The 13,437-nt window shown below is 46.8% G+C and overlaps 2 long non-coding RNA genes across 2 annotated transcripts in view; one reads left to right on the forward strand and one right to left on the reverse strand.

The window, feature by feature from the left end:
• Positions 1–1,131: 1,131 nt before the first annotated feature.
• On the reverse strand, positions 1,132–8,820 carry LOC148937645 (uncharacterized). Its single transcript, XR_016138091.1, has 3 exons — positions 8,672–8,820; positions 4,093–4,331; positions 1,132–3,231 (listed from the first exon to the last, which is right to left on the reverse strand). It is a non-coding gene; the product is annotated as an uncharacterized LOC148937645 (long non-coding RNA).
• Positions 8,821–12,869: 4,049 nt separating this feature from the next.
• Positions 12,870–13,437, forward strand: part of LOC148937646 (uncharacterized) — a 10,549-nt gene continuing 9,981 nt past the window's right edge. The window contains exon 1 of the long non-coding RNA XR_016138099.1: positions 12,870–13,281. This is a non-coding gene — a long non-coding RNA (uncharacterized LOC148937646). The remainder of the gene's footprint in view (positions 13,282–13,437) is intronic.

Here is a 13,437-nt window from a genome sequence, read left to right on the forward strand (position 1 = left end):
TCTGAAATTTATATCGATCATTCCACAGCATCGAGAAAATTAAGATATTTTTGCCAGCAAAAATTTGATAAAAAAAATAATACCATATTATAATGATATAATGAAAAAAAATAAGGACAAAGCAAGACTTTTTATCTTACAATTATTACTATAAGAAGAAATGATTTCACATTTTTTCATATCTTCTCAAATATCAGTTACGTAATTTGGATACTTTACTATAGTCTGTGGCGAAAGGATCTAACTTTCACACAGATAGGGCAAGAACCTCGGACCCTTCTCTGGGTCAGCGGGGCCCTCGAGCTGACCCGGAACAGGTTTACGTCTTGTCTCCGCCGTTTCTTTTTCCCTTTCGCTTGCAAGTCCGAGTCAGATTGACCTACAACCGATTGTCCATCTTCCTTGGTACGCTATCCGGCGTGAAACTGGTTTTCTTTCCCACATATCCGGGGGCTGCTGGTCACTCAGGGGGAAACAAGAGTGGGGCACCACCACTGACCAAGTTTCTGGACACGATTCTCGCCCTTGGTCAGTTTACGATTTTATCCCGCGTTCGACGGTTTCGCGTGTGTGATTCGAAATGTCCTTGTCAGTGACGGTCTTTATTTTTATATATATTCGAGAAAGTGAATCAAAGATAAAAAATATATAGTCACTTAAAGATTATCGGAAAACTCAAAATTTTGATAGAATAATTTTTGTATTAATATTTCGAATACTTCGAATGTTCGATCCAACATGAAAAATACGCTATTTAAAAATCAAAAGAGGAATGTCAAACTTTGGGGAAGTATCTTTTAATTTACAATCTTTTTCAATTTATGTCAGTACATTTTTTTTTCTACATCTTTTTCTCAAAATATTTTCTTAATTTTATAATTCGTTACATAAAAAATGTATAATTAATGCATTATTTGTTATCATAATGCTATTTTTAAATCTGCATAACATCGATGATTATTCATACGTTTATTATTTTTGAGAAATTTTTTAACTTATTTAAGAATTATTAAAAATAATAAATTTTTACTTAGTAGAAATTATTCTATTAAGCGAGAATAACGGCAACGTGTTCCATACGTTTATCATTGAGATTGAAGTGCGTTTGTGATAGGTGTATTAGGAATAAAGATTAAGCACGAGCGTGAGCGCGAGCGCGAGAATGGTGTCGCTGCCCCCACCACCCTCGACTTCATCCCCTTTTCATTTCATACCAAGCCGTAAGTACGTACTTTGTACTACCCCCCGTAGGATCGTCAGGTTTTCCAAGTTCTCTCCCCTTTCGAGGGAAGCCACTCGAGGGCGGAGTCCCGGGTAAAGCGGCCATACTGCCACCCCCGTCTTACCAGCCCTCTTCTAACCCCTCTGGCAAAATAAGGGATGAAAAACAGGACGAGGGCAACGGCGCTTCTACGAGTGTTCAAGCAAGCCGCCTTGCTTACGAAAGTTCCTCCGTGAATTTACCCTCCACCAACCTGATATTACCGCCCCATCGACCATAAATGTCAGAATTTAGAAAATCACTGGAGCGAGGTAATTAATTTTTAAGCAGGGTCGTAGAGATGCGTCTTCCCCGGGACGTTTCTTCGCATAACAAAAGAGAGTTGCTCACTAACTTATGTATAACTTATAGTCACGGAATTCAGAAAACGATTTATTTAAGAAGATGCAATCATTTTTTTACGATTCATGCAATATATTTAATGTAATATATTGCATTATTAATATATTCTCGTATTAGCAATATATTGTTAATATTCTGTATTTGTAAAGTATGACCTGTGCGCATTCGCATCTTCTTCAACGTCACGCCGAGCTAAGACGTGTCTTATCTACGATTGACTCAATTAAAACGCTTTTCATCCTAGAATCGACGTTCAAGTCAAAGCGAATCGATTTCCTATCATAACGCGATATTCCCCGATAAGCCATCCGCGGAGCAGGCCACCTCAAGGATCGCCCACGGCTGTCGTCTTTTTCTCAAAACTGCTTGGTTAACAGAAAAGCAGATCTGCCGCTTCATTTGCGTGGCTTTCTCGTATTCCTAGACCATCCTCCGCGCGTTTCTGCCTCTCTCACTTCACAGACGATATTTCTCCGTGGAAGCTTCTCGTGGAGTGAATGCTCCTTAATTTCCTTTGAGCCGTTTGCTTCAGAGTAAAATCCACCCCCCTTTCCGCCATCCCTCGTCCCTCTGCTCTACCTACCTTTCTAGCTGCTCCACGACGGTCCCTTACCAGCCTCGCCGTATAACCGTCCTCACCTCGACGCCGACGCCAGCTTTCTCTTTCTCCCTTGCTCTCTCTTTCTCTCTCCTTCTCACTCTCGTCCTAGGCAGCCGTTCCTTCTCCCTCTCAACCTTATTCTGTAATTTCGTTTACAAATGAAAGGGCCGCGAGCTACGACTTTGTACACCGGGTACGCGTCTGCAAACGTTCCAGTCTCGTGACTGCCAGGATACCCCCGCAATATCTTGAAAAGCGGGCGCCGCCTGTACCGCTTTCCTTATGTCGCTTTCTAGTACTCAATTCAACGCAGCGCGAGCCTTCGAATCTCGACAAGAAGCGCCCGCGCTTCTGCTTCTGTCACTCGTCGAAATTATTCGAGTACCGTTGCCGGAACGTCGCGATGCGCTCACGCCGGATTGCGCAGAAAACATCCCAATACGATCTCGTCTCGGCCCCGAAGTCCCCTTATAATATATTTCTTCGCTGTTGCTCCATTCGATTGAATTACATTCTCTCTCAAAATGTAAAGAAATTCGGGTACTTCTAACTTTGAGTTATTATATACGTTTTATGTCCAAATAAAACAATTTCCTATCTCACTTTTTAAATCTTTAATATTATTACCGGTTATTTCTAATGTTTGAGTAGTACAGTAGATCTTTTCAATTTCAGATACAAATAATTTTAAATATTTCTAGAACTGTTAAAATATTTTTTGCTTTCTTTTTTCGATCTCGACGAAGCAACTTTGTGTTCTAAATTCGCTGAGACCCCAAGCGAACTGGAGAACAAACTGTCCGGCACTTTTGTGGCGCCGGCGAAAACCTCGGCAATGCGAGATGCTCTGCACGTTCGGCACGGTATTTTAATTCGCCGGGAATGCTGGCCGACCGCCAAACGTCCGCAGAGATTTCTTAATACCCGCCGCAAATGCCTGGCGTCTGTGCCTTCGTCACACGGGAGTTGAGGGTGGTCTCTCGCGCCAGTAGTGCTGTGCACGAATCTAGAGGGAGAGAGAGAGAGAGAGAGAGAGAGAGAGAGAGAGAGAGAGAGAAGGAGAGAGAGGGAGGGGGAGATAAAGGAAAATGGAAGGAATGGAGAACACGTACGCCGCTATCTTATTCGTCTATTCTTCTATCTTATTTCACCAATTTAACACTTATTTCAATATTAAATTCTCAAGATTAGACTAAACGGAAAATTGAAGAAAATTTTACCGCGATAAATCGCCGATGACAGATGAATGTAAAAGACGGACGGAGATTTTGGATTGTGATCGCAATTGTTTCTGGATCGTGATCGCATTCATTTCGGAAGGGTCTATATTTTCACGGTCTAACTTTAGGCATTGATACACGGCGCGAGACGGGATTGTTATCCTGCAAGAAAATACGGCTGAATTTCGCGACCCCACGCCACAGCTACGAGATACTTATGACGCCCTTGCGCGTACATAGTTGTTCGAAGCATCCTCTCTTCCTCCCTTTCTCTTTCTCTCTCGCCTTTCTAGACGCGACCCCCTTATATACACTCAAAACAACCCACCTCAAACCCTGCCTTCTCGCTCGGTCGCGATCTCCGCTGTTCCACCCCCGCGGCCCCCCTTGTCACTACCCCCGCTGACTTTCTGTCGTCGCTGGCTTTTGTCTCGGAGCGCGCATTGATTTCTGGGGCCAACTTCGCTTCGTTGCCGGCGTCGTTAAATTATAATCGCGAAACACCCGGCTGAAGTTGCAGACAAAGCCACTGAGGACGAGGACCTGGGCTGCAGGTTAGGACGGGCGCGCAAGCGGGGGTGAGAAGTCGCTTGGAAATGGAAGAGGACGGCGAGGTGGGTGCTTCGATGTAGGGAGAGGGTGGATACCTCCGACAACTTTAGGATCCGTCGTTGATTCTCGCGGAAGGACCTCAAAGTGATTCCTCCTCATAGCTGCAGGCTCCTTTTCATCGCCGGCCCCGATTAGAGTTATATACACAATGCAAGTCGAAGACGTGGCCTTTCGGGAGATAAAAGATGCCCGTCTTCGATCTTGTTGACGCGTTACAAACAACTTGTTTGTCTAGAATGCATTACAGTTGAAAATTGTGGAATAGATCGCATATCTGGAAACGATAATAAGAAACGTCAAATTAGCAAGAAGTAGAAAGATTTTCTACTTCTAAAGTTCTTTACTGACTTATCTTGTAGATAACATATTAAATTCAAATAACAGTATAAATAATTCTCTCATAAATGAAAGCGTTTTTAATCTTAATTTAAAAAGTAAATTAATTAAATTAAGATTAACGTTAATCCGACTCTCCAGTCACATTTTTTACAAAGATACAAAAGAGAGAAGAAAAATGTGAGATGGATCAGACTCGCGTCAACTCAAACATGTAAATATTGTAAATCCCATTTCAAAGAAATGATACGTATCTTGAAAGGAATTCTACAAACGGATTCTTTTTGTCACTGATCTATTCCTCAGACATCACGATTGCTATTAGTGCCCGGATTGAGCACGGCGGCGAAGCCGGACAAAGTTTGCGGCGTGTTGAAACTCACGTACGAATATTACGTAACTTCGGGGCGACTAGTTCCGACGACAATTAGGGCAAAATTGTAATTTACGTACCGGACCGCACTCGCCGCGGATGAAAAAGATGCGCGCCAAATTCGGAACGTTCTCAGAAAATCGCGCTTGTTTCCCCTCGAATTTCGCTAATACGCTGCGAAATTCCTGCCGCTGGCATTTCTCCGAGAATTCTCCAGGATTGTTAACGCGAAGTTGTGCGGAGACGCGACGAAAGACACGAGACCTCGCGAGAGTGCCGTAGTTCCGGTGTTCCAAGGCGCCCGTGGAACATATCGTTACACATCGACGTGGAAACGACGAGGGTTCGGAACCCCGCTTCTTGAGACTGCCGGCGCCCCTTTCCCAGAGCAAGATGCCTTAAATAAATGAAACTTCTAGTGCGTCGCGCAAGAACAGGCGGCACCGGCATATAAATTCTCTCGCACTGTAATTTCAAACTCAAACAGCAGCGCGGGGTCGACTCACCCCATTTGCGTTTCGCCATCTCGCTCGCGCCTCCGCGTCCGCGTATTTTGCCGGTTACGGGTGGTTAGGACGTCGGAGGACGTTGGGAAAGGGGTGTCGAAGGATGGCTGAGATTTCGGCGCGCCTACGTGGGTGCGCGTCTGTGTATATCTGTGTGCGCGCGCGTTTACGCTCGTCCCTGATGACAGAGAATGCCGACGATAATCGTCGTCGAGAAAAGGCCGCGATGTGCATCGATTATCGATGGCGAATTTCCGACACATACGTATATATCCCGCTGATTTAGCAGTCTTACGTACGAACCAGTCGATTCGATCGCCAAGTAGCCGTGATGAAAACGGAGAAATTTAATGAACAGAAGCGAACAGGAATTACGGAATTGTGAGATCGGGCTATTTGAAGGAGTCGAGATCTGGAGAACGGCCGAAAGACGCTTCCGAAGCACGTCCCGAGAACGGCATCCGGACGTGTCCGATCGTAAAATTTCGCACCCTCTTCGAAATTCAACGAGGCAGTCCGAGATTCGTAGGGGTGCGAGGACAGGCGGAAAGAGGGAGATGAAGAAGGCGAGAGAGGAAGAGGGAAAGGGCGAGAGAGGACGAGAATCACCGCGTACTCTTTCCGCAACGGCATAAATTCGCGAAGGCCTTGGGCGCGAGCGCGCGCGCACGAGAGAGAGAGAGAGAGAGAGAGAGAGAGAGAGAGAGAGAGAGAGAGAGAGAGGAGACCACTTCGTTCGCCCGCCTCGTTCCTTGCAGTAATTTCGAGCAGCCCCGCCTAATCTCGTCCTAAAATCTAATTCCGCCAACAATTTCTAAGCCGGTCCATTAAAATTCTAAGCACAGTGCCGTAGGAGGCGGTCGGGCGCTCTCTTGCGCGCGGGACCAGGGGCAGGAGGGAAGACGACGAGGAGGAAGTAAACTCGGGGTGGAGTGGTACCGCCAACGGGGCGATGGACGGGGGGGGGGCGCGGTGGCGGCGGAGGAAGATGGTTGCGCGCCCGGGGTGGTTGCCGGGGGGGGTTGGGCGGGGTGGTTGGGGTGGCTGAAACAATAAGAACGTTGCGGAGGCAGCAGCCCCAACCTTCCGCAACCCCCGCCATGCCGTAAGAACGCCGTAAAAGCTCGCCTCCGCGCGCTTTCATTGGCTGAGCCGGCGGCCAACGAGCGAGATATCGCGCAAATAGCGACGTCGTGCGCGACGAGTCGGAGAGAGAAAGAGAGAAGCCGCGGCGAAAGAGGGAGGTTCGGGCGAGGAGAGAAAGAGAATGCTCTCCGTGGAACGGCATATAAGCATTCACGGTGCAGCCGCAGTAAAGGACGCTTTTCATTGAGCCGTCTTATTGTGTCGGTCGCGCTGAACTTCCCAACAACGTTAGCGCGACTGTTTGCCCGGCTACGCCCGCTATTTTCCTTTCCTTACGAGAACAGCGTTTTCCTTTTTATTCCTAGGGACCGTAATTAACGCGATTGTGTTATCGCGTATAAAGAGAACTTTGCAAAATTCCTCTCGGATAAATATCTTGATGTTGCGATAGTCCAAGCAATTTTTTTAATTATTTACCATGAGGTCTGTTACTTATGAGATTTCTTCGTGCAAATTTCTAATTAATTGATATTAGCATCATTATTAGAGGACAATTCAAGTTTTTCATTGAATTAAAAGTTAAATCTTTCTTGTATACACGTAAAAGATTCTTTTTTGTAAATAACAGATAAGATTAGATTTTTGTATATTTCTAAATCATAAATGAGGCCTTTTAATTTTTACATTTTTATTTAATCATCTGTTTTGCAATCTCTTTTGATCGTTATATTCCATTAAAATGATAATTACTTTGGTATACTGCTCATGGTAGTTGCTCTCGATAACCAATTTCGCTCGACCGCGGAATCAAGCGCGGCGAAATTTTTCCTCAAGAACGCTGATGGTCTTCGCCGTCCGGGCGATTGTATCTTGTAGCGCCGGAAAGGATAGCGCCGTGATGAAAGGGGGACGGAGGGTGGAGGAGAGGACGATGGGAAACCTCCTTTGCGAACCTACGGGGCAAATGCAGGTTTCAGGTTGCTTCACGTGCACAATTACCGGGCACAGGATGGGCGCGGGCGGGAATGAAATTTCGTCTTGTGCAGCAGGAGCAAGCAAAGTGTGCGCACCCTCTCTGTTCTGCACGGCCTGGGGAATTGAGTTTCGCCACGAGAGAGCGAGAGAGGCCTGGCGAGAGAGGAAACTTGGCGAGACGCCGGAGAAAGCGATAGAGGAATAGAGAGAAAGAGGGAGAGAGAGAGAGAGAGAGAGAGAGAGAGAGAGAGAGAGAGAGAGAGAGAGAGAGGGAGTGGGGGAGAAAGAGAAGAGATCTCCGCCGGCTGGATGGGCTGATGTAACACTGTTATTGCCAATAATGGCACGACTATGCGCGTGCATGTCTCGCGGGCTGATCGAGAAATTGATTTATGAAAAGAAATGACCCACCATCGGGTGGCCATCGACTACCGCCATCGCTGCGAAAGCGCGATCAATTAATGTTGATTGATTAATGCCGTCGCGACGTTTAGAAATTCGTTGGTGGCATCTGGTGTACAAATCACGGATTCAAATTAATTCGATGTCAGACTTTCTCCGTTTCAAAATATATAAAAAAAATATAGGAATTATATTTTTTGTAAATATCGAATTGAAATCTAATGTTTTTTAATCTCTTTTTTCGCTTTTTACTAAATTTCTAAGACTTATTTTCTACAGCACGTGTTATATGCGATATTCTCGAATATATTAAATTTAACGGCAGGCATGTCGGATATCTATAAGCATTTGCAACGTTAGAAGGATTAGGGTGCTCATTATCTTCGACTACTATTGCAGGAATCTTGTCGAAATTACGTAGGAAACAGTCCCTTGTTTCTTCGTCTTCTATATATACAGTTCCGTCGGATTGACGTGAAAATTGTACAAGAATGGGTGCAAATAACGGCAGTTACTTAAACGTATCGCGAGCTAGACATATCATCTTTATATTAAAAGTTAGCTATACCGAAGACATGACGACGTCTCTGATGCGCGCGTCGCGACGCCGGGCGCTTATTTTTGTGTCGTGTCGTCACTATTCATGGACTTTGCCAATCGCGCAGACAGCCGGTCGTTTGCTCGAAGTTCGACGACGCGTAATCCGCGACTCGAAGTAAATCGAATGAAGTCTCGAATTAAATACAGCCCTCTCTCTGTATTCCGGGCACGGCGAAAGGGGACGCAAGAAGACGAGAAGAGAGAGATAGAGGGTGGTGGGTGGTAGTGGGTAGAGAAGAAGGAGGAAGAGAGGAGGCGGGGGAGGAGCAGTGGAAGAAGAGGACGAGCTGACTCGGGGTGAGACGAGGCGAAGCAAGGTTCCTTGTATTTAATTACCAACTCTAAGTCTCCAGCCGGGAATGAGGCAGCTCCCACCCGGGCGTACCTCTTCTTCGCCATCCATACACCACCCCCTTCTTGCCATCCCCTTTCCACCCCCTCGAACACCCTCGCGAGCTTTTGTCTTAAACGATGCGGAGAATGCATTGGCTGTGGCCGTCCTCTATAAGGAAGATAGAAAAATAATAATTTACTCCGGAATTTTTAGTTTATTTTTTTTCGCAATTTCTACGTTATTTCTTATATTCAAATAATAAAATGTTTGTATCTTATTAAGAAGATATTTATACCAACTTATATGTTGTTCTAAAATTATAATCCATAGAAAATAACTTACTTTATTCAATAGAGATAATTATAAGATTCTAATAAAAAAAATATTAGAGTGTTTTCTATAAACACACATTCTTTTAGCCCCATTTTTAAGTCCGGTGATACTCAAAACTTAACGCGCCAGGGTAATGATTCCTTATATTTATTATATTATATTAGTATATTAAAAAAAAACGTGAAGAAAAGATTAACGTTTTTTGCAATTTTCATATTTATCGTTTACAGATGAATGGCCAAATTCTACAAAATCGCGATTTTAATTAATGTATCGATATTATAATATTTTAAAGTTCGTTTAGTTTAACAATATCGATATACAACGGTTTACGGTATTCCAAACATCGACTCAAGAATTTCAATGGAAACTCTAATAATCTTTGCGCTACGGTTTCTCAAGTATCTTTTTGAAGTTTAAAGTCTCTCGCGAGTGGCTCGCCGAGATCGCGATAACAATTTTTCGATTCTGGACAGTCTTGATAGTCGCGTTGATCCAGCCTGAAAATTAGGCGGCACGTCTGGTGACATCAAAGAGCTCCCGGAGGCAAGCAAAGAAGGCTTCCTGCCCCTTTTCATCCCTTAAATCCCACCCGAGCGGTATTTGCCGGGGCGACCCGGCCTCTCGCTTTTCATCATTAGAGGAAACGAGAGCGGGAGAGATACGTGAGGGCGCGAGAGCAAGACGATACCGAGCTACCCTCTATCTCAGCCACCTTCCTCCCTCCTCTCTATCCTTGCGCCATCCTCATTCCGCCGTCTCTTCTGCCCATTCTCCACTGCCTTCCGTACCCTACTCTACCAATCGTTCTCCCGGTGTGCTGGGTTCGCGCAAATATCGCCTTTCATATTCCTTCGAAGGAGCAGAAAATCGTTACGGTGCCTTTTGCGCGCGCGCTACGGGGGAAATACCTAACCGCCGCTGTCGTCGTTCCTTTTCCCGCGCACCCGGCCTCGCATTAGCCGGTCTCACCGCGCGCGGACCTCCGTTGGAGTGGGGGTGTAAGTAAGTAAAATCTCTCCCTTCCCGCCTTTCGTACCGCCCGCTGCCGCCACCGCCACCGCCGCCGTCGCCGCCGCCACTGCTCGCTCTCGTCCCCGTCTTTTGCATCTATTTCTACCCTCTCTATCCATCTTGGTCCTTCTCTATTTCTCTTTCCGTCTCCGACGAAGCTGCGCGAGCCTTCCATTTTCTCTCTCCGACTTACGCCTCTCCTCGCTCGCTCGCTCGCTTGCACACTCCGCGCTCTTTCTCATCCTCTACCGCCGTCGACCCGATCCCCCTCTCTCCCGGGAAGCCTCAACGGGGTTGCAGAACCGCTGGAGCCCGCTATTAACCCAACCCCCTCTTTCTCATCGCTCTTTCTCATTCCAGCACAACCATCCGTACAGGCCCTCACTCTCGCTCTTTCTCCGGGAAACGCTCACCCCCTCCCTCACTTCCCCTTTCTGCCCCCGCGGTACCTAAGCGCGAACAAAGATGGCGGAAAACTAAACAACTAGGCGAGAGCGCAAGGAATTCTCGCTCGCCCTTTTATCGCGACGAAATTGACCCCCGTGCATCGAAGAGGGGTGTCTGACCCTTCCTACTAGGTTTCTACACGCCGGAATCCTTCGAGGGGGTGGGCAGGAGCTGAGAACGAGGGATGGCAGGCGGTAGTTGTGGTCTCTGCGGTGCGCGGTTACGGATGGATACATATCTTTTTTTTACCGTCGATTACTTCTTGCGGCACCGATAGCTTTGGAGAATTCCGGGATTTTACGACCGTGAATGTTTGGAATAGAGAATCGAGACATGTCCGTTTTTGGACCCTTTACTTAATTATTATATTTAATAAAAAAACGTATGGACGCTTATAATTAATACAAATATATTAAAACAAATTTATATATGATATATTTTGTTGTGACAATAAAAAAATTATAAACTTTAACAGGATGCATTTAAACGCTTTGCAAAATTTTTATGTAGGACTATTGAGACACAAGGTAATTAGAATCGTTTAAGAATTTTGAGAATATTTTTTAAATTGATGAAATATAAATATAACCAAGTTATTCCATCACACAAAAGTGATTCATTCGCAAGTCCGGCCGAACCGGCCGGTACCCAAGCCTCAAAGGCCTCGTCAAGAAGGGCCTGCGCTCGTTATGTTGAATAAATGATGCTTAATCTTCATATCAGAAAACCGGGTGAAGCAGCCGCGTGAGACTGCAAGGAAACGCCAACGACGGGAAAGAGGAGGGGGGGAGGAGGAGGAGGAGAGAGCGGTAGGATAACGGTCCCGTACATACACGTAAACGAGATGGAGGAGGAAAGGAAGAGGATAGACTGGAGCAGTGGAAGCAAGGCTAGGGGCGCCCAGGAAATTTCTAGAAACTTCAGGTTTAGCAATTAACGTCAGAAATTAACGACGCCCGCCTGCCTCGAGCGCAAAGCGCCGGAGAAATTAGTCTCGGAAATTCTCGTAAAATTTCTCGCTCACTCGCGAGCGCCGGTACCCCCCGCGCTCGTTTCTACCCCCCTGTAGAGACCCCATCCGACACCCCCACGCGCTCCTTCCCCCCCGCCGAAACGCTCACGTCTCGCTGTAGCTGAAGGTAACACGGTGTCGGCAGTCGAGGCGAGCGGTAACTTTCCGGAAATTTTCATTAAGCCTGACAGTAATGACGTCATCAGTCAGTCGAGGGCGACCTCATTTGGAATCGTTCGTATTCGAACCTAGCTTTCGACTTCAGGTACGACGTCCGTAAATCGCTCGTATCCGTAGCCATTCGCTCGCGGACGCGCGTATCCCGTGAACGTACCGCGCGTTAAATTTCCGAAGAAAAGTATCGTTCTTTGATCTGAACACGTCAATTTATCAAAATTATTATTTACAAGTTACAATAGTTTTCAATTTAACGATTAAGTAGAGATGTCTTCAATCTTCTCTTTAGAACGTGTATTGTTTCCAACAAGAGATGCTATAACAGAATTATCATTCGCGTGAACAAAACAATACTATGACGTACATATTCGTACTAAGGGAACAAGAAGGCGGCGTTTAAACATAGTCTCGTGGCCTGACCAAACCGTAGGAGAAGGAGGAAAGGAGCTTCCGCTGCACATCTCCGGATCGCGCGGTCAGATTAGCAGCGGCGATTTCGATAACCCGTCCGGTGCGGCGCGGCGCGATTGCCACCATAATCCTAAGAAAACAGAGACGGCAGGAACCTACGCCCGCCGTGTCCGGCAAAGGATGTCCGGATAGGACGATCGAGAAGGTGCACCTGCCCGCGGACGGGCATCGATCGGGTCAGGACCAGTCGTGGATGAGGTCCTTTTCGACGGTGCGCGTTTCGGACTTATCGGTCCGGGCGGCGAACGACATATCCGTTTTCCCAAGTAATCTCGCGGCGCTTCGGGCGATTCTCAAACAATTCTATACATCTCGGAGTGTCGGAAGTGGCTGAAACCGGGATATGGGGGAAGGGGTATTTTCCGCAGAGGGACGGTACAGCACCATAAAGAAAGAGATAGATAAGGACAGAGAGAAAGAGGGAGGGAGAGAGAAGAGGTATAAAAGCGAACGGAGATGGAGTGAGAGAGACAGTTAGGGATATAGAGAAACGCCGTAAGAGAGCCCGATAGAACAAGACGGAATAAGAGACGTGGCGAGGAGAAGGAGAAGCGCATAGAAGGCGACGGTACGTGAAACACACAATACACCTTCGCGGTGGGTGGCTTATCTAAGAGTCCATGGCGTAGCCCCGGGGGTGTAGTAATAACCGGGAGGGCGGGCTGATACCGGGCTAAGAAATGATAACGGCACTCGCAAGCCAGCCACCATTTTCGAGTTATATTGCCTCGAAAGCCAAAAGCGTAGCGGGTGGGGGAGGGACAAGGAGTAGCGAGAGGGTGAAGAGGGTAGGTGGGAGAGGGAGAGAACTGCCTCAGCTAACACACAACCTACGACCGAGCCGCACCTCTCGCTCTTCTCGCCACCACCTTTCCCATACCTATATCCACCGTTAGTCGTTGCTGGAAATCGGGCGCTATCTGGAGCCCACCTACCCCGCCAAATATACGCGCGCGACGCTCGTTTCGAATGCCTAGAGAAACGTTTCGCCTTCGAGAGTACCGTCGACCTTCGCCGTTTCGATTCGCCCCGCGGGAATAACTTGGGGAGACACATCGGTTCCGATGCGACAACGATATTCGATTCCTTCGTGCCAGCCATGAATTTTCAAGTGGTTGCATCTTCGATGTTGCCCCGGAGTATTGCAAGGGCGCCAGGGTTAGTAATCGCGTGACGGTGCGATATGTCACACCGTTTTTTTTTTTTCCAGGGCGAGTTCCACTCGGATTCGACTGTGCTCGGAATCGAATCGAAGTACATCCGAATGCGGTTTGCAAGCGTGGCTATGATTTATTCAGTAGCTTCGTGGTTTAC

Source organism: Pogonomyrmex barbatus, unplaced genomic scaffold (assembly GCF_055798465.1).
Source record: "Pogonomyrmex barbatus isolate J1 unplaced genomic scaffold, ASM5579846v1 scaffold12, whole genome shotgun sequence".
In the NCBI taxonomy this organism is placed as follows: Eukaryota; Metazoa; Arthropoda; class Insecta; order Hymenoptera; family Formicidae; genus Pogonomyrmex; species Pogonomyrmex barbatus.